This window comes from Macaca mulatta, chromosome 10 (assembly GCF_049350105.2).
Source record: "Macaca mulatta isolate MMU2019108-1 chromosome 10, T2T-MMU8v2.0, whole genome shotgun sequence".
In the NCBI taxonomy this organism is placed as follows: Eukaryota; Metazoa; Chordata; class Mammalia; order Primates; family Cercopithecidae; genus Macaca; species Macaca mulatta.
The window spans coordinates 58,567,537-58,589,423 of NC_133415.1; the positions used below are offsets into that span (position 1 = coordinate 58,567,537).

Below are 21,887 nucleotides of genomic sequence, written 5' to 3' on the forward strand. Positions count from 1 at the left end.
ACACCACTGCACTCCAGCCTGGCGACAGAGCGAGACTCCATCTCAAAGAAAAAAGAAAAAGGCCTTCCTCTGCTCCTCCAGCTGAGCACACTGCCTCATCCCAAGCCAATGACGGCTTCATTTACAGGAAGGAGGCTTTCTGGGTGAGCAGATACCTTACCTTACGTGGCCCTATTTTTAGGCTCTGTGCAGGTCATCACGTGATAATCACATAGGTTGAGCAAAGTTGTGCAAGTAAGTCTCTTGAGACTGAAGCTCACAGGTAACTGCTGAAAAGTAAAGTGTTACAAAACATGTGAAACTCTGGAGAATATCACAAGATCTTGGAAGCAAAGCAACCTGGCTGGGAAAAGCAGGAGGTGCAAGCGTGTGTCTCGCTTCTGCAGCTTGATATTGGGAAATGAACAGTTGAATCTGCAAGTGTCTGTTGCTGTGGGTATGAAATGGGACAGGCCGTCTCTGCTTTTTACTGCTCTGTGTTTGCAGTTCTCAGAATATACCTATTCTCAGATACTCTGTGCCTCTGCCTGCCTACTTGCTCTTGGCCTAAACACAATCTGAAGGGAACCAGGACCTCTTGTCCCTTGGTGCTGGAGAGTAAGAATATTAAAACGTAAGAGCAAGGAGCAACCTGACTGCACGTTGAGGACAATGGAATGTATTTGAATGAGTCTTCATACTCAGAAAATTTGGTCAAGAAGGAAAAAGGCATCATTGCAAATTACCTTGGTCAGTTTCATTGGGAAGACAAGACCATTTGAAAAATCATTATAAGTTCCAAGGAGATTAAATAAATTATTATTAAATGAAGGGTTGGGCCAGGTGCGATGGCTCATGCCAGCACTTTGGGAGGCTGAGGTGGGCGAATCACCTAAGGTCAGGAGTTTGAGACTAGCCTGGCCAACATGGCGAAACCCCGTCTCTACTGAAAATACAAAAAATTAGCCGATGTGGTGGTGGGTGTGTGTCATCCCAGCTACTTGGGAGGCTGAGGCAGGAGAATCACTTGAATCCAGGAGACAGAGGTGGCAGTGAGCTGAGATCACACCACTGCACTCCGGCCTGGGCTACAGAGCAAGACTCCGTCTCAAAACAAATAAATAAATAAATAAATGAAGGCTTAATTACTGCCTATTCTACTCAGCAAGTTTATCTTTGTTTTTTGTTTGTTTTTGGGATAGAGTCTTGCTCTTTCACCCAGGTTATAGTGTAATGGCATGATCTCAGCTTACTGCAGCCTCCGCCTCTTGTCTTCAAGTGATTCTTATGCTTCAGCCTCCCGAGTAGCTGTGATAACAGACACATGCCACCATACCTGGCTCCTTTTTTTTTTTTTTGTATTTTTAGTAGAGACAGGGTTTCACCATGTCGGCCAGGCTGGTCTCGGACCCTTGGCCTCAAGTGATCTGCCCGCCTCGGCCTCCCAAAGTGCTAGGATTACAGGTGTGAGCCACCACACCTGACCAATACTGTACCTCTTGGAGTCTATTAATATGATCTCTCCAGTATGCTTGTTTACAGTATGCATGGTAGAGGTTATAGCCACTTTTCAAAAATAATGGCTTTAATTGAGATATAATTCAAATACCATATAATTCACCTGTTTAAAGTATGCAGTTCAGTGTACAATAAAATACACGCACAGAGTTGTGCAACACAGTTTCATCACACCCAAAAGAAACCTTGTACCCGTTAGCAATCACTCCCTACTTCCTTCCAGCTGCGAGTGGGAGCTGTGGAGGTGGGAAACTCCCCTGGTGCCCATAGCTCCCTTCCAGAGTCCTCCTGTTTTGGGTTGCTCTCAGGTATCTGCCCTTAATAGTTGTGTTCTGTATTATATCCGAAGTTTATCATTTGTATTTGGGGAAAGGTCAGTTTGGTAGGATTATTGGCCCTTGTATATGTATCCATGCATGAGACAGAGTCTCGCCATCACCCAGGCTGAAGTGCGATCTCAGCTCCCTGCAGCCTCGATCTCCTAGGCCCAAGTGATCCTCCCACCTCAACCTCCTGAGTAGTTGGGATCATAGGCACATACCACCATGCCTGTCTAATTTTTTTTATTTAATTACTAATTAATTTATTTAGAGACAGAATCTCACCCTATCGCCTAGACTGGAGTACAGTGACATGATCATAGCTCACTGCAACCTTGACCTCCCAGACTCAAGTGATCCTCCCACCTCAGTCTCCCAAGTAGCTGGGAATACAGTTGCACACGACCATGCCTGGCTAATTTTGGTATTTTTCTTTAGAGACAGGGTTTCATTATATTGCCCAGGCTGGTCTCAAACTCGTAGGCTCAAGTGATCCTCCCACTTTGGCTTCACAAAGTGCTAGGATTACAGGCATGATCCACTGTACCTGGCCTTGATTTTAAATAGATAAAAGTTTTTTGTGTTACATGAAACTTTTTTTTTTTTTTTTTGAGACAGGGTCTTGGAGACAGGGTCTTGCTCTGTCACCCAGGCTGGAGTGCAGTGGCATAATCATGGCTCGCTGTAGCCTTGACCTGCTAGGCCCAAGCAGTCGTCCCACCTCACCCTCCTGAATATCTGGTACTACAAGCATCTGCCACCTCGCTTGGCTAATTTTTTGCTTTTTGGTAGAAATGAAGTCTCACTATGTTTGCCCAAGGTGGTCTTGAACTTCTGGGCTCAAGTAATCCCCTTGCCTTGGCATCCCAAAGTGTTGGGATTATAGGCATGAGGGACCATGTCCAGCCTGTTTTTGTTTTGTTTTGTTTTTAATTGAAAATAAGCTGGACATGGTGTCTCATGCCTATAATCCCAGCACTTTGGGAGGCCGAGGTGGGTGGAACACCTGAGGTCAGGAGTTCGAGACCAGCCTGGCCAACATGGTGAAACCCCGTCTCTACTAAAAATACAAAAATTACCCAAGTGTGGTGGCGCATGCCTGTAATCTTACCTACTTGGGAGGCTGAGGCAGGAGAATCGCTTGAAACCGGGAGGTGGAAGTTGTAGTGAGCCGAGATTGCACCATTGCACACCAGCCTGGGCAACAGGGAAAATAGAGACGGAGGCCTCACTGTGTTGCCCAGGCTGGTCTCAAACTCCTGGACTCAAGCGATCCTCCTACCTTGGCCTCCCAAAGTGCTGGGATTGCAGGCAGAAGCCACCACATCTGGCCTGATGTGTCTTTCTTGTTCTGAATGGTAGTTACATGAGTGTGTTCTCTTTGTAAGTATTCTTTGAGCCATATGCTCATGATTTGTGTACATTTACTTTTGAGTATTTATTTTTCAGTACAAATTTTACTTAGAGTAAATGTGTTACAATTCTCATTTATCTACCTGGAACATTATCCATGATGTATTGTGTAAATAGATACAGCCTCTATGGAGAGCAATTTGGCTATATCCATCAAAATAGCGAGTAGGAAGAGGTAGGAGCCTCGGCAGGTGTGTGTGGCATGGGCGGCTCTGCTGTGGGGCCTATCTGTACATTCCGGAAGAGGTGCCTGAGAGTCACATCTGACGGTGTCACAGGGTTGGGTAGACACAAGTTGATGTCCAGGCCCCACCAAGGTAGACGCCTGATAGACTGCCTACATTTTGGGTCAGGACCATGAGGAAGATTATTCCCTAGGAACAGGAGTGAACTGGGAGCAAACTGGCCTTCTCAGAAACCAAACACTGTTTGTATTCATCTCAGCCTGTGATCTCGACTCAGGTTGTTACAGGGGTGCTGATGGCCATTGCTCTGTAGAGGAAAAAAAATATCATCCCAGGGCACATATTTTTTCTAGTTTTAAATATATCGGCACACAATGAAGATATTCAGGCCTGTGGAGCTATGATGATATGAATGAAAGACCTGAGTGGCACATACTGCCAAAGCGGGCTCCCCAGGGTCCCTGATGCTGCAATTACCAGACACAGGTTGTTTGTTTGTTTTTAAGATGGTTTTGCTTTATCCCCCAAGCTGCAGTGCAAAGGTGCAATCACAGCTTACTTCAGCCTTGACCTCCTGGGCCCAAGTGATCCTCCTGCCTCAGCCTCCTGAATAGCTAGGACTACAGACCCCCATCGCCACACCTAGCTAATTTTTTTTTTTGTAAAGAATGGGAGTCTCACTGTGTTTCTCAGGCTGGTCTTGAACTCCGGGTCTCAAGCAGTCCACCCACTCTGGCCTCCCAAAGTGCTGGGATTACAGGCGTGAGTCACCATGCCTGGCTAGAGCCATAGGTGTTGTATAAATTGTGATCCTGAAACTCCAGTGTGCAGATTGCCATTCTGTTGTCTGAGATGCACTGTGTTCTCCTCCATGAGCCCATACCCTTCCAGGTGGCAGAAAGTTCATTTTTATCCATCCAGAGGTCACCCAGGGCTATGTCTCTACCTGGCAGGTGTTCCATGTTCTTTCCACTCTGGCACTCACTGGGCTGTCCTTCTGTCTGTCTTTGGGCGTTGGTTCCCATGGGTCCCCTGTACACAGACCTTTCTGCTGACCCCGTGCTCTGCAGAGTGCAGCACTCCTGCTGTGTGGCTCCTTGTTTAGCTTCTGCTGCTTGTTGCCTGTACACACCTCGCTGCCCTTCCTTGGCTGGGCTCCTGCCCCTTCCTAAATGTTGCCTGAAAGAGTGAATTCACTCTCACTTCCCCCACATCTACCTGCAGGTTAGGTTAGAAGGCCTTGTCCTTCTGCCCTGATCTGTGCCCTGCCTGCCAGGCCCAGCCATAGCTGCCTGGAAGGCTTGCATGTTTATTATTTGTAACTGTTGGCTGCTGTCTGGGAACTGAGCGTCTGAACCTCAGACACTAAGAAGAGCCTCCCAGTTTGTGGTGTTCTGCTCTGTCTCCCTCCTGGAGGCAGCAAGTGCAGAATATCCTCCTGCTGCCCGAGTGGGGCAGAGTGATCAGGGAGCAGGAAACGGGGTCACCTCCATGGGCCACTGTTTCAGAACCTCTTCCCATCGTGCCTGTTGACCTGAGATGCTCTTTCCTTCCTCTTTAGCTTCCCTGGGGAGAAAGACACGTGAAGGACACTCTTTTTCGACTCAAGTTCATATAATTGTGTGCATGTTTAAAGGAATGAGATTTTATTTGGGCTTTACTTGTGACACGTGTTCATGCTAACCTAACTGTATTTATTTCAGCCTACTATGCATCTGTGTTACACATTGGAGGAAAATACCTTTTCCATGGGAATGATGATAATTTTTCTTAAAATTGTTTTTAATGTTAAAGAAAATCAGAAAGTATCTTTCTCAATGTGGCCCACAAGCCATTGGTTAGAGAAGTGGAAACACCGGGGCCAGTATTGTGTGTGTCCTCAGCACTGGCGGGGGCCAGGGAGTGGCTCTGTTTAAAATACCATTTCCCCAACCTTTGGATTTTTGTTTTTGTTTTCGTTTTCTTTTTTTTTTTTTTTTTTTTTTTTTTGAGGCAGGGTCTCATGCTGTCACCCAGGCTGGAGTCTCAAGTCACTGCAACCCCATTTTCTGGGCTCAAGTAATTCTCCCACCTCAGCCTCCCGGGTAGCTGGGACCACAGGCATGTGCCACCACACCTGTCTAATTGTTTTTTGTATTTTTGGTAGAGATGGGGTTTCACCATGTTGCTCAGGCTGGTCTCAAACTCCTGAGCTCAAGCAGTCTGCCCGCCTCCACATCCCAAAGTGCTGCAGTTACAGGCATGAGCCACCGAGCTTCCCAACCTTTGCCTTAGATCACACATTTCTTTTGTAACAGTGTGTCTGAGGCCAGTTATGATTCCAGTAAGCTGCACATGGTGGCAGGTACCTGTAGTCCCACCTACTTGGGCAGCTGAGGTGGGAGGATCATGAGCACAGGAGCGTGAGGCTGCATTGAGCTATGATCGCACCTGTGAATAGCAGTCTGGGCCACATAGCAAGACCCCATCTCCAAAAAAAAAAAAAAAAAAAAAAAAAAACCCAAAACCCAACAAGGGTGAGAAATAACGTCCAGGCATAGTGGGGTCTGGAGTGGAGGGCCACAGTGAGCAAGGCCTCTGCACCAGTGCCCTTGTGTGGGGATGCAAAAGGTGAGCTGAGACCCCCGCTCCATGAGTGTTTCACCAGACCAGCGCTTTCCCTGGGTGTCTCACTCAGCCTTTCTTTGACTCTAGCCAGACCCCGATTCTCCAGAGAGGCCTGAGTAACCCGGTGTGTTTACTGACCTTCGCAGATAGGCTCAGCTCTTCCCAAACTTGTCCTCCAAGCTGTAAGAGCCACCTGGAGCTACTCTGAATTACTTTCTGTGTCTCCTTTCTTCTCCTGTCCCTGCTCAGCACCTCTGTTTTTCTCTCTTGGATGTAGCCCGGGATGTGGTTCTTTCCAGGACCTCTCAGTCTTGCAAGGGGGTGTGTCTAGACCTGACTGAGTTGACTTCAGATTTGAGGGCCTGACCAAATGCTGGTGGCTTGTGGCCCCTCCGTGATTTAGACAGAAGGGTGGGCAAGCATGCCTCTGTCTGTACAGTGCCAGCATGGCTTGGAACAAAAGCTCTGGAATCCACTTCACTGTTTGATTAATAGGATAAACATGCAATTGGCCTTACAAATCCAGAGGATTAGGTTACTTTTTTTTTTTTTTTTAAGTAGATTTATTTTTTTCTTTCACAGCTCTTTTAGACAAGTGGTTTAACCTATTTATATGGTTAGTTTATCGGGGTTCTTTTGGTGGTGGAGAGGGTCTGGCTATGTTGCTCAGGCTAGTCTTGAACTCCTGGGCTCAAATGGTCTTCCCACCTTAGCCTCCCATGTAGCTGGGATTACAGCCACACACCACCATGCCTAGCTCTTTTAGTAGATTTTTAACTTGAGTTGGAAGAACAAAAATGGTAAAAGGTTTAAGGGAAACAGCTTCTGTAAAAGAAAATGAAATTTTGGTACCTCCCCATCCCCACCCCACCGACTAGTTATGCCAAAGGGAGAGTTAAGCCTGGGAATGGAGTCATGCAACTGCCATTCTTTTTCCCTAAACAGAACTGTCACTTCACAACCCTGGGTCTTAGTGTTAGACATAAGCCAAGTCCCAGGATGGCAAAAGGACGTATACCTCCCGATGGCCTCCCTCACAAATTGCTCACAAGGACGTCGTTTGCTAGCTCCTAAACCTTTCAGGATACATATCTCCTATAAAACCAGTACATGCCAATTGTAACCTTGGGTCTGCAAGCCAAGTTTCACTCCTCAAACTGAGTTCTGTTAAATCTCACACTGACAATGTTGATGACAAGCTTACCTTCCCAAGTGCAGAACACGCACAAGACAGCATCGGTCACTCTTCCTGCTTGACTCTCCTCCGTTCCCTCTTTTCAAACATTTACCTTATCTGATATAAAACATACAGGTGCTGAGCAGTGTTAGAGCCTCGTAAGAATAACCATTTGCCTCCCTGCCCCTGCCCTTGTTTCCCTCCTGCCTGCCCCCACCTCACACGCACACTAAGTTCCCAGCATCCTCTTTGGAAAAGCACAGGTCACAGATGCTTCACTGGCTTGTGTTTTTCCTGGGTGAGTCCTCAGACTTGGCTTAATAAACCTCTGCTGATCGAGACACTTGCCTCAGTGACCATTTTTGTTGAACACCCTACCTTCTTTTTTCTACATCTGTTAGGGGCAGTTTCATAATTCTTTTCTTTCTTTCTTTTCTTTTTTTTAAAATGTATTTGAGACAGAGTCTCGCCCTTGTTGCCCAGTCTCACCCTTGTTGCCCAGGCTGGAATGTGTGGGGGAAAGAAAGAGAGATCAGACTGTTACTGTGTCTGTGTAGAAAAAGGAAGACATAAGAAACTCTGTTTTGATCTGAACTAAGAAACACTCTTCTGCCTTGAGATGCTGTTAATCTGTAACCCTAGCCCCAACCCTGTGCTCGCAGAAACACGTGCTGTGTTGACTCCAGGTTTAATGGATTTAGGGCTGTGCAGGATGTGCTTTGTTAAAAATGTGTTTGCAGGCAGTATGCTTTGTAAAAGTCATCGCCATTCTCCATTCTCAAGTACCCAGGGACACAATGCACTGCGGAAGGCTGCAGGGACCTCTGCCCAAGAAAGCCTGGGTATTGTCCAAGGTTTCCCCACACTGAGAAAACCTGAGATACGGCCTTGTGGGAAGGGAAAGAACTTACCGTTCCCCAGCCCGACACCCGTAAAGGGTCTGTGCTGAGGAGGATTAGTGAAAGAGGAAGGCCTCTTTGCAGTTGAGATAAGAGGAAGGCATCTGTCTCCTGCTCGTCCCTGGGAATGGAATGTCTAGTATAAAATCCGATCATACATTCTATTTACTGAGATAGGAAAAAACCGCCTTATGGTTGGAGGTGAGACATGCTGGCAGCAGTACTGCTCTTTACTGCACTGAGATGTTTGTATAAAGTCAAACACAAATCTGGCCTATGTGCACATCCAGGCGCAGCACCTTTCCTTAAACTTATTTGTGACACACAGTCCTTTGCTCACATGTTTTCCTGCTGACCCTCTCCCTATAGTCCTGCCACATCCCCCTCGCTGAGATAGTAGAGATAGTGATCAATAAATACTGAGGGAACTCAGAGACCAGTGCCCGTGCAGGTCCTCGCTTGCTGAGCCCTGGTCCCTGGACCCACTTTTCCTCTGTGTCTTATTTCTTTTCTCAGTCTCTCATCTCCACCTTGCAAGAAATACTCACAGGTGTGGAGGGGCAGGCCCCCTTCATCATGCAGTGGTACAGTCACGGGTCACCACAGCCTTAACCTCTCAGGCTCAAGTGGTCCTCCCACCTCAGCCTCCCAAGTAGGTGGGAATACAGGCGCATGCCACCATGCCCGGCTAATTTTTCTGTTTTCTAGACAGTCTTACTATGTTGCTCAGGCTGTTCCTGAACTCCTGGCCTCAAGTGATCTTCCTACCACAGCCTCCCAAAGTCCTGGGATTACAGGCATGAGCCACTGTATCCACCCCCTTTTTTCTTTAAGTAAACATGATGTGAGCCAGTGTTTGGAGAGACAAATTCCTTTTGATAAATAGATGCCAAGTGTTTCATGTGTTCTTTTCACTGCCCTGTCAGTGTTGAATTTACTTCTGATCCACTTTATTTCATTCTTTTGGCTCTAAAAGTTTTCCTCTTTTAGAAGCATGTTGGCAGACATGTGTATGGCAAGCTTAGCTAGAACCTTGTAAATATTATAGCTGGAGTTCTGCAATTTTCCTAACTTTTGACTTTTCCTGTGTGGAAACATTTTTTTAAAAACACGTTAGGGACATTGTGGAGTTGGTTGGAAAGAGTGGCCCAGACGGCTGAATGGGCGTGCTGGGGCTCCGAGGTCCGAGTGGGCTTCCCCGCTAAGGTTGCTTACCTGCTCACCGTGTGCTGCACAACCTCAGGCCACGAAACTGATTTGCTTCCACTCATGCATGATGAGCGGCCAGCTTTTGTTTGGATGTAAAAGAAAAACTCACATTGCCTTTTTCCTAGCACAGAGCAGGAGAGGGAGAGAGGAAGTGAGACTCAGCAGACCTCGATGGAGGGTTCATTAAGAGCCAGGTCCATGCTGAGCAATGGCCAGAGAGACAGTGTCCAGGGCGAGCTTGGATTCTGGATGAGGCTGGGTGTGGGAGCTGTGGCCATGAGTGCTGGGGTCAGCCCTGGGTGAGTCTGGGTGTGGGAGCTGTGGCCGTGGGTGCTCGGGGTCAGGCCTGGGTGAGGCTGGGTGTGGGAGCTGTGGCCATGAGTGCTGGGGTCAGCCCTGGGTGAGGCTGGGTGTGGGAGCTGTGGCCATCGTGCTGGGGTCAGGCCTGGGTGAGGCTGGGTATGGGAGCTGTGGCCATGGTGCTGGGGTCAGCCCTGGATGAGGCTGGGTGTGGGAGCTGTGGCCATGGTGCTGGGGTCAGCCCTGGGAGAGTCTGGGTTTGGGAGGTGTGGCCGTGGGTGCTCGGGGTCAGCCCTGGGTGAGTCTGGGTTTGGGAGGTGTGGCCGTGGGTGCTCGGGGTCAGGCCTGGGTGAGGCTGGGTGTGGGAGCTGTGGCCATGGTGCTGGGGTCAGGCCTGGGTGAGGCTGGGTGTGGGAGCTGTGGCCATGGTGCTGGGGTCAGGCCTGGGTGAGGCTGGGTGTGGGAGCTGTGGCCGTGGGTGCCCAGGGCCAGCCCATAATCTGGCACGCTCAGGTAATGGCCATCTCCAGAACACCCTGTTCAAGACCAGGCTGCTTGGTGTCCTCTGATTTCCCCCTCAGGACTCGTGGAGCTCAGCGGTGAGGGGAGCCCAGGAGGCATTGTGCTGGGCCCAAGAGAATGAGAATTTTGGAGCACAAAGGGGCCTGGGGTCAGGTTTGGCTTCCTCATTTGGTATCTCAGAAAGCTCAGGCCCAGAAAGCATAAGCAGCTTGACTCAGGACACACAGCTGCCCAGGAGTGCAGCAGAACTCCCCAGACCAAGCTGCACTAGACTGGCGTGAGTGGCAGTGGCCCTCCTTAAATGTGCCCCCATGGCAAGGAGGGACAGGGCAGGAACCTTGGGGAAGACCAGCATTGCAGTGCATCTGCCCAGTCGATCCCAGGAGCATAGCTATCCCAGGCAGTGTGCAGCATTATCTCATTAGTTTGATTTGCATTTCCCTAATGACTTATACTGTTGAGCATCTTTCTGTGCACTTATTGCCCATTAATGCGTCGTCTTTTGTGAAATGCACATTAAAATTTTGATGCTGACAAGTTGCTGTCCATAGAGGTTGCTCCGGTTTATTTCCCATCAGTGTGTATGAGGCCCTAACCTCCAGTACCTCAGAATGTGATTGTATTTGGAGACAGATTCTTTAAAGAGGTAATCGAGTGAAAAGTAAAATGGAAAACATGGTTTCTCTGCTCAACAGAACACTTCTAACACCAAACGTGTGGTCTTTCCACACCACGCAGTTCTCCAGTTCTCTTCAGAGACCACTGGATATCCTAGAATTTAACCCAGTTCTACACTACTTGGAGTTAGTATAGACCCCATAGGTTAAGGGCGCAGTTCCATTTGGCTTCCCCCAGTTCAGAAGCCAGTCACAAGTCCTAGGTTGTGACCTGTGCATCTGAATGACTGACTTTAAATCAGGAGTCCCCAAGACCATCTCTGGGGATTGATCATCTGATTGGGTGGCTTGCAAAACTCAAGGAAACATTTACAAATGTTTACCGGTTTGTTATGAAGCTGTGACCAAGAATGTGGATGAATAGCAGATGAAGAGGCGGATGGGGTTTAGCTGCAGCCCCGCCCACCCTGGAGGCTGCGGGTGGGATTATCCTAATCCCAGTGTTGGTCCATCTGGTAACCAGCCGTTTCCTCCTAGAGTCACTGCAGTAGTATAAACACTGGTGTAGTTGAAAGGGGCTTATTATGAATAACAGAAGATGCCCCTCTCACCCATAATAGTCAGGAAATTCCGAGGGTTTTGGGAGCTGTATGTCAGGAATTTAGAACCAAGACTAAACATACACTTCTTACTACACCACAGTATCACATGACGCCATAAGGGTGGCCCTGGTTCTGTACGACTGGTGTCCTTATGAGAAGAGATGAGGACACAGGCACATGCAGGGGAGACATCTGGAAGCCGAGGAGAGGTCAAAGAAGCAGCCACGCCTGCTTCTTGATGAGACGCCTCATCTGGGAGTTCCAGGCTCTGGAACAGAGGGAATTACGTTCTGTTTCAGCCACCCGGCCACGGTGCCTCGTCACAGCAGCCCAGCCGACCCGAGGCGCAGTCTGACAGGCGAAAAGTCCTCTCAGTGGGCTTGGTATCTCTCCCGATGAGCACAGTGGAGCAGCTCTCCACAGGCTCAAGAGCCGTTTGTTTTTCCCTCTTTGTAATCTAGATCCTTTGCTTTTGGAGGGTGGGGGCAGGGTAAGTTGTTTCAGTACTGATTTTAGGAGCTCTTTATTAAGGGGATTAACCTTTGGCCTGTGATTTACATTAAAATTATCTTCTCGTTTGTCATTTATCTTCTGATTTTATTTTTCCCTATTTAGAAATTTTGACTTTTATGTAGTCAAATTTCCCACTCTTTTAGGGGTGAAGCAAAAGCTGCATTTTATTCTAGATCTTTTTTGGGTAAAATTTTTCTTGGTTCTGAGTACCTTCTGACTCTGATGTTCTGATTGAGGGGCACAGGCAGGTAAGAAAGCACTTACCCAGGAAAGCTTGGATTGAATAACAGGGATAGAGAAATGACTCATAAACTGTTCAGTCAGAATCCACCTGGGGGAAACCTGCTGGACCTGCTCAAATTTAAAAACTCAAGTTTATGCTGTGAAGGTGTTAATGGAAAACCCAAACTGTAAAATGTCTTAAGGAGGTTTATTCTGAACCAATGTGATTGACCGTGGCCTGGGGAAAACACAAACCCAGGAAGCCTTGATAAGTGGTCCCGAGGCAGTTAGGGCACGCATTTTAGGGAAGCAAAAGTCACAGGCAAAGTCAGACGTCAGTATGTGGAGGCCAGACATTAGTTTGGCCCCCAAAGGTGGGATATATCTTGAAGTGAGGGGCTTGCAGGTCATGAGTGGATTTAGAGATTCTTTAATTTGCCGTTGGTTAAAGGAGTGAAGCATTGTCTAAAGTTTTGGACTCAGCAGAAGGGAAAACTGGAATTAAGAAAGTTGCTACCTAGGACACAGGGTCAGGGCGACTTGCAGGGGTGCATGACGTAAACTTTGTCTGGCATGGCCTTGTGTCCTGTTTATAACTTGATATCTTCTTGTCACAAAGGGTCTGTTCTGTCAGTCTTAGGATCTGTTGTTTAACATTAATGCTGGTCAGTTGTGCCTGAACTCCAAAAGGAGCGGGATATAATGTCTGACTTTCCCATCATGGCTGGAAATTCAGTTTTTAAGTTTTTTCTGGGGTCCCCTTGGTTCACTGAGTGGGGGCTTAAGATTTTATTTTTAGTTTTTAAAGGCCAATTAGAAATCTCAGGACTCCAAAACTTCTTATGTAAAAGGGAAGGTTAAGCCCAGAGGCTGAGTCATGTGAGGTGTTGTTTCCAAATGAACAACTATTACTAAGGAAAGGTCACGGACCTCGGGTATCTGTAAAGGTCTGCCCCCACAGATTTTTCACTGGTCAATTCTTTGCTGGTCTCTGTTGTTAAAAAGAGTCAAACTCTGAAAAATACTTGAAGAGATTTATTCTGAGCCAAATACAAGAGCCTCAGGAGATCCCAAGAACATGTGCCCAAGGTGGTCAGGTGAGAGGCTGGTTTTATACATTTTAGGGAGACATAAAACATCAATCAGTGTATGTAAAATGTACATTGGTCTGTCCAGAAAGGTGGGACAATTCAAAGCGGTAGGGTGGGGGCTTCCAGGTCATAGGTAGATTCAAAGATGTTCCAATTGGCAATTGGTTGAAAAAGTTAAGTTATTGTCTAAAAACAGAGAATCAATGGAAGGGAATGTCTAGGTTAAGATAAGGGGCTGTGAGGCCAGGCACACAGGTGGCTCACGCCTGTAATCCCAGCACTTTGGGAGGCCAAGGTGGGCAGATCACCTGAGGCCAGGAGTTCAAGACCAGCCTGGCCAACATGGTGAAACCCTGTCTCTACTAAAAATACAAACAGTTAGCCAGGTGTGGCAGGTGTGGTGGCATGCACCTGTGGTCCCAGCTACTCAGGAGGCTGAGGCAGGAGAATTGCTTGAACCTGGGAGGTGGAGGTTGCCTTGAGCTGAGATTGCACCACTGCACTCCAGCCTGGGCAACAGAGCGAGACTCTATCTCAAAAAACAAAAAAACAACAAAGAAAGAAAAGGGGTTATGGAGACCAGCGTTCCCATTATACTTAGGGAGCCTCCAGGAAGCAGGCTTCAGAGAGAATCCATTGTAAATGTGTCTTATCAGAGCTGATTCTCTCCTGGATCAGGAAGAAGGCCTGGAAAAGGAAGGAGATTCTCTTCAGAATGTAGATTTTCCCCGCAAGAGACAGCTTTGCAGGACTACTTCAAGATATGGCAAAGCAATGTAGTGTGTAACAAAGTACTTCCAGGGCTTGCTATCTGTCTTGTGACGCCGTACTAGAGTCAAGCTGGTATCTGGTATCTTATTGCTATAGGAGTCGGCTTTGTCAGTCTTGAGATCTGTTTTAATGTTAATGCTGGTCAGTTGGGCCTGAATTCTCCTAAAGAGAGGAGGGTATAATGGGACAGTCCAACCCCCCATCCCATCATGCCTGAACTGGTTCTTTAGGTTAACTTTGGAATGCCCTTGGCTGAGAGGAGGGGATGACTGGGGCGGCTCAGATTCAGATGATTGGGGGGGCTCAGAATTTTATTTTTGGTTTTCACCTCCCATACATGAGGACATGCCAATGTATGGAAAAGGGGAGACTCTAGGTCTACAGTCTAAGTCTGGCTCCTGAAACTCCACACTGATAATGTTGATTACAAGCTTAGCTTCCCATGTGCAGAGCAAAGACAAGACTCCCTTCTCTACCTACCTGGGAGATGTCTGTGGAACTGACTTCTTTAGTCCTTCCTCCTCGTCAGACATTCACCTTATCTTATGTAAAATATAGATTTACTGGGCACCAGCTCAAGGCCCATGGGAATAGAACCGTTCGCCTTACTGCCTACCTGTCCCTCTTCCCACATGCCTTCCCCACTTTAAAGGAATATGTAAATACTAAACCTCCAGAAAACCTCTTCAGGAAAACAGCCACCTATGTAGCTGTGGCTCCGGGTTTTCCTGGATGCTTCCTAAAGCTGCTTAATAGGCCCTGAGGGTTGAGACGTCTGCCTCAGTCCCTCATCTCGCTTGTCATTACTTACTGAGATAAAGAGCTCTGTTCCTCCTCCGCTCAGTTAAATCTCCATCTGCTGTTTTAACAAATGCAGCTTGAAGACAGATTTGTTTATTTAAGAATTCATCCTGTCAAGGGAGATTGGCCAGCAATGATTAGACCAAGTAAAAGTTGTTTGGGGTGCTCAGGAACCAGAAGTTTGTTTTAGCAAATGTCTTTTCCCTGCAGCCAGCTTGGTTCCTGCCAGAGGAAAAATCTTTTTGTGGCTGCTTGTTTCATGCCAATGCTAGCTTTTGGAGAGAGTTGAGTTTAGGAATCGTAATGTGAAAAATACAGACTCCAGCGTTGTGGGGCTCAGAGCAGCCAGACTTCTCACAAGGACCCATGCATCTGAAACAAAGATTTGGCCCCTGGGACTGAACTTCTGAAGTTTCCAAAGATTCCACTTCCTGTTCTCCAAAGCACCTCAAATATTTTATGCCAGAGTGGCCTTTCAGCGTAGTCAGGTCACGTGCAAATCTGTTTTTTAATCTGTCTGCATCCTGCTCATTCCTTGAAAGTAATCCATACTTTTACTACAAGTTGAGAAATAGGAGATGCAGGGTAGAACTAACGAAAGATCCCTTCCTGTGCCTTCACTGTCTTGGGTCTAAAGATAGATGGTTCTGTGGGCCCATCAGCCCTGTGCGCCTCCTTTATCCTGTTATATGGGTGCTGGTGAGGCCAGAGCCAGGAGTTGCCTGGGGCCACTCAGCATCACTGTTTTCCCGTCCAGATTCCACGTGTCAAATTGTGGGCAGTGAACAGAGGTAAGAATATGTGTGAGTGAGGCTAGTTGAGTGTGGGTTCGTCACCACTACTGGACAAGGTTCCTCTTACACCTTCCATTCTAACACTTGCCTGTTGTGGTGTCTGGAACCAAATTATGGTTCCAGGCTGGGGCAAGGGCAGCAGTGTCGTAAAGCTCCAGCACTGAATGCAGCCTCGTGCCCAGAGTCAGGAGGGTGGGGACACAGTGCCGTTGTCACACCCTGCTGGCCAACATGGGTTATTTGCAAAGAACCCAGATTTAAAATGAGTTCGACTATGTTCTATTCAATATAGAATTTCAAAAATGGAAGGGATCTTGGGATTCATCTGATTTCATGGCCCGATTTTACATAAGAAGAAACTGAGGCCCAGCAGGTGTTGATGGAGACAGCCTGAGGTGCTTGCTACTGCGTCCCATCTCCCTTTTGACCAGACATGCTGCTTCATGTTCCTAACTGGTGTCGTGTGCGTATTCCGTCAGTCACACCTGACTTCGGGCTTGCGAGCTGAGAACGTTTCTTTTATATCTTTTGTAATCCATCAGATTATCTAAGATTTACCTAGAGCAGACATTGAGTAATTGCTTATTCCTTCAAAAAGCTGTTTGTCAATGAAACCTATAGGAAGATGTGATTTTTTTTTAACCTATCAGATTGTAAAAAATATCTGAAAGTTGGATAATGGGCTGTGTTGCCAAGGGACAGAGAGGCAGCCTCATCTGTTGCTCATGGGACTGTGCATTGGTGTAACTTCTGTGGAAGACATTTTAGCGATAGCTTTTCATATGGAAAAGATGGACACTCATGGCCCAAGGGCTCCACTTCTAGGAATTTATCCCTCAGAGGTTATTTATTACAGCATTGTTTATATTAGCAAAAGATTGTGTGTTAGGCTGCTCTTGCATTGCTATAAAGAAATATCTGAGACTGGGTAATTTATAAAGGAAAGAGGTTTAATTGGCTCACAGTTCTGCAGGCTGTACAAGCATGGCACAGTCATCTGCCCTGCTTCTGATGAGGCCTCAGGAAGCTTCCAGTCATGGTGGAAGGTGAAGGGAGAGCAGGTACTGAGAGCGGGAGCGAGGGAGGCAGGGAGATGCCACACATCTTTAAACTACCAGATCTCTCATGGACTCAGAGCAAGAGCTCAGTCATTATTGTGAGGACAGCATCAAGCCATTCATGCCAGGTTTGCCCCCAGGACCTAAACACCTCCCATCAGGACTTACCTCCAACATGGGATCACATTTCAACATGAGATTTGGAGGGGACGGACATCCAAACCACAGCAGATTGGAAACAACCTAAGTGTCTATTGATAGGAGGCTGGTTAAGCTGCCACACACTCATCGCTGGGGTCGTGTGTGCCCACAGCGGGTGGCGTGGCAGGATCAGGACTGAGCGAGGCTGGGATCTCACAGATGTTGTGGCAGAGGGACCAGAGGGTTCAACCCTGAGAGCAGGAGAACAGTCACTAGACTGATTCCAGACCCCACATGGGTGTCGATGGATTTCTTGTATCGGCAGAGCCTGGCAGGGCAACCCAGCCATGGGGAAGATGACAGGCTTCCCAGTCAGGCTGACTTGGGCTTCACGTCAGCTCCAGTATCTGCATCTGAGACCTCAAGTTCCCCAACATTAAAACAAAATTGCTTATTCCTTCAAAGAGCTGTTTGTCAATGAAACCTATAGGAAGATGTGATTTTTTTTTTTTAACCTATCAGATTGTAAAAAATATCTAAAAGTTGGATAATGTGCTGTGGATGAAACCAACATATATGTATATCTTATAATATCACGATAGTATGCAAAAACTTTCCTTCTGGATAGCTCTGTTCCTCCCCTCTTTATGCTGTTATTATCACAAATTACATCTTTAAACATTTTGTACTCATCAAGATAGATATATAATTATCGTATTGTGCAAATTATGTATTATTGGTCTTTTATACCAAATGAAGGGGAATGAAGTTAAATACAAAAATTGATTAATATTAACTTTTTATTTACTGATACAGTTACCATTATTGGTACTTTCTATTTCTTCATATTGATTTTAGTCTAGCATCCTTTTGTTTTAGCCTTAAGGACTCTCTAGTATTTCTTGTTGGTTAGATCTGCTACTGAAGAACTCTTCCAGTTTTTGTTTATTTGAAAATGTCTTAATTTCCCCTTTACTTAAAAAGATGACTTTATTGGCCAGGCACGGTGGCTCACGCCTGTAATCCCAGCACTTTGGGAGGCTGAGGCGGGCAGATCACAAGGTCAGGAGATTGAGACCATTCTGGCCAACATGGTGAAACCCCGCATCTACTAAAAAAAATACAAAAAATTAGCCGGACGTGGTGGTGGGCGCCTGTAGACCCAGCTACTCGGGAGGCTGAGGCAGGAGAATGGTGTGAAGCTGGGAGGCGGAGCTTGCAGTGAGCCGAGATCATACCACTGCACTCTAGCCTGGGCGACAGAGTGAGACTGTCTCAAAAGTAAAAAAAAGACTTTATTTTCTAGAGCCGGTTTTGGTTCATGGCAATACTGAGCAGGATAGAAGAGAGATCCCACACGCCCTCCGCTTCTGCCGTGCACAGCCTCCTTCACCATCAGTGTCCTGCCCCAGCTTGGTGCTTTCATTGTACTTGTTGAACCCACATCGACACGTCATCCCCCTCCAGAGACCAAGGTTTATATTAGGGTTTATTCTTGGTGTTGTACATTCTGTGGGTTTTAACAAATGTAAAATGACATGCATCCGCTATTGTAGTATATTACGGAAAAGTTCTACTAACCTGAAATTCCTCTGTACTCCCCCTGTTCACCCCTCCTTTCCCTCCACTCCGGGCAACCACTGATCTTTTTACCATCTCCACACTTTTCGCTTTTACAAAGTCATATAGTTGGAATTGTATAGAATGTAGCCTCTCACATTGCCTTCTGTCACTTAGCAATATGCATCTAAGATTCCTTCATGTATTTTCATGCCTTCATAGTTCAGAAATTTTCTTTTTTCTTTTTTTTCTTTTCATGTTAGATGAGTAATGCCCCCATCATCATAACAAGGTTTCAGGGTAGCACATCTCACACATGCATGTGAACACCCAGCTATCACACTTAGGAACTACAAGAGGATCACTCATTTCTTCTTAGTGCTGAATAATAGTCCATTATCTGATGTACCACAGTTTATCTATTCAGCTACTGAAAGACATCTTAGTTGCACCCAGGTTTTGGCAGTTCTGAATGAAGCTGCGATAAATATCCAGGTACGGTTTTTGTGTGGACATAAGTTTTCAACTTATTTAAGGAAATACCAAGGAGTACAATTGTTGGATTGCATTGTAAGAATATGTTTGGTTTTGTAAGAAACTGCCAAACTGTCTTCCAGAGAGGCTGTCCCATTTACATTCCCAGCAGCAGTGAACATGAGTTTCAGTTGCTCCTGATTCTTGTCAGTATTTGGTGGTATTAGGATTTTGCATTTTGGCTATGCTAATGGGTGTGTCATGGTGTCTCTTCGTTTTGTTTGTGGTTCCCGTGGGGCATATAATGTTGAGCATCTTCATATGCATATTTGCCATTTGCATATGTTCTTAGGTGAGATGTTCACGTCTTCTGCCCATTGTCCAATTGAGGTTTTTTTCTTATTGTTGAGTTTCTGTTGTTGTTGTTGTTTTTTGAGACAGAGTCTTGCTCTTGTTGCCCAGGCTGGAGTGCAGTGGCGCGATCTCGGCTCACTGCAACCTTGCCTCCTGAGTTCAAGTGATTCTTCTGCCTCAGCCTCCCGAGTAGCTGGGATTACAGCCGTGTACCACCACGCCTGGCTAGTTTTGTATTTTTAGTAGAGATGAAGTTTCACCATGTTGGTCAGGCTGGTCTTGAGCTCCTCACCTCAGGTGATCCACCCACCTTGGCCTCCCAAAGTACTGGCATTATAGGTGTGAGCCACCATGCCCGGCCTTGTTGAGTTTTTTTTTTTTTTTTTTTTTTGAGACGGAGTCTCGCTCTGTCGCCCAGGCTGGAGTGCAGTGGCCGGATCTCAGCTCACTGCAAGCTCCGCCTCCCGGGTTTACGCCATTCTCCTGCCTCAGCCTCCCGAGTAGCTGGGACTACGGGCGCCTGCCACCTCGCCCGGCTAGTTTTTTGTATTTTTTAGTAGAGACGGGGTTTCACCGTGTTAGCCAGGATGGTCTCGATCTCCTGACCTCGTGATCCGCCCGTCTCGGCCTCCCAAAGTGCTGGGATTACAGGCTTGAGCCACCGCGCCCGGCCTTGTTGAGTTTTAAGAGTTCTTTGGGCCAGGTGCTCACACCTGTAATCCCAGCACTGTGGGAGACTGAGGCAGGTGGATCACATGAGGTCAGGAGTTTGAGACCAGCCTGGCCAACATGGTGAAACCCTGTCTCTACTAAAAATACAAAAATTAGCCGAGCGTGGTGGTGCATGCCTGTAATCCCAGCTACTTGGGAGGGTGAGGCAGGAGAATTGCTTTAATCTGGGAGGCAGAGGTTGCAGCGAGTTGAGATGGCGCCATTGCACTCTAGCCTGGCAAGAGAGCGAGACTCCGTCTCAGAAAAAAAAAAAAAGAAAAAGAAAATCAATGGACTGTAAATCGAAGGGTTTATTTCTGGGCTGTCAGTGCTATTCCATTTGTCTTTGTGTCTGTCTTTATGCTAGTACCATACTGCACTGTACCTTTGTAGTAAGTTTTGCACTTGAGTGGGAATATCTAGCTCTTCTTTTCCAGGATTGTTTTGGTGATTCTTGGTCCCTTGAATTTCCATCTGAATTTTAAGGTCAACTAGTTAATTTCTCTAAAGAAGCCAGCTGGGATTTTGGTAGAGAATGCATCAACTCTGTGATGGGTGAGGGAGTTACAGCCGTCTTAACAACACTGAGACTTGGGATGTTGTATTAGTTACTAGGGCTGCTGTACCAAATTACAACAAATTGAGTTATGGTTAAACAACAAATATCTATCCTGTGACAGTCATGGAGGCCAGAAGTCTAAACACAAGGTGTTGGCAGGGCTGCTTGCTCTCTCTAGATTCCAGGGAAGAATTTGTGCCTTGGCTTGTTCAGCTTCTGGGGGCTGCAGGCATTCCTTGGCTTATGGCCGCGTCACTCCAGCCTCTGCGTCTTGTCACACAGCCCTCTCCTCTTCTCTCTCAAAATTCTTTCTGCCTTTCATGAGGCTATATGTAATTGCATCAGGTCCCACCTGGATAATCTTGGATAAACTCCTCCTCTCAAGATCCTTAATCTACTTAACTTTCTTTGCTATTAATATATAAGATAATATTCACAGGTTCCAGACATTAAGAAGTGAATATATCTTTGAGGAACTACCACAGATGTGTCTCCATTTATTTAGTTACTTTTAAACTTTTTTTTTTTTTTTTTTGGAGACATAGCCTTGCCCTATTGCCCAGGGTCCAGGCTGGAGTGCAGTGGTGCAGTCTTGGCTCACTGCAGCCTCAATCTCTCAAGCTCAAGAGATCCTCCAACTTCAGCCTCCCAAGTAGCTGGGACTATAGGTGCACGCTACTATGCCCGGCTGATTTTTTTCATTTTTTGTAAAGATGAGGTCTCACTATGTTACCAAGGCTAGTCTTGAAATCCTGGGCTAAAGCAGTCTGCCTGCCTTGGCTTCCCAAAGTGCTAGGATTACAGATGTGAGCCACTACACCTGGCTTAAGTTTCTTTCAACTATGTTTGTTTCCAGAGTATAGGTTTTACATTTTTAAATTAAATTTTTACCTAAGTATTTTATTCTTTTTGATGCTCTAGTAGGATTGTTCGTTGCATGTATATAGAAATAAAATTGAATTTTTTTTTTTTTTTTTTTGAGACAGAGTATCTCTCTGTAGCCTAGGCTAGAGTGCAGTGGCATGATCTTGGCTCACTGCAACCTCCACCTCCTGGGTTCAAGTGATTCTCTTGCCTCAGCCTCCTAAGTCGCTGGGATTACAGGCGTTCACCATCACAACTAATTGTTTTGTATTAGTAGAGATGGGATTTCACCATGTTGGCCAGACTGGTCTTGAACTCATGGCCTCAAGTAATACACCCCCGTCAGCCTCCCAAAGTGCTGGGATTATAGGCATGAGCCACCATGCCCGTCCTACAATTGAATTTTTTATATCTGCCTTTTTTTTTTTTTTTTTTTTTGAGACAGGGCTCTGTCACCCAGACTGGACTGCACTGGCACAATCTTTGCTCACTGCAACATCTGCCTCCTAGGTTCAAGTGATTCTTCTGCCTCAGGCTCCCGAGTAGCTGAGATTACAGGCAGCCGCCACCCCACCTGGCTAATTTTTGTAATTTTAGTAGAGATGGGGTTTCACCATGTTGGCCAG

The 21,887-nt window shown here is 46.6% G+C and overlaps 1 protein-coding gene and 1 non-coding gene across 24 annotated transcripts in view; one reads left to right on the top strand and one right to left on the bottom strand.

Annotated features, from left to right (window-relative positions):
- Positions 1-21,887, top strand: part of NINL (ninein like) — a 136,312-nt gene that overhangs the window by 24,919 nt on the left and 89,506 nt on the right. The gene's annotated exons all lie outside the window — the stretch shown is intronic.
- Positions 18,557-18,661, bottom strand: LOC114670704 (small nucleolar RNA U13). The gene has a single exon (XR_003720399.1). It is a non-coding gene; the product is annotated as a small nucleolar RNA U13 (small nucleolar RNA).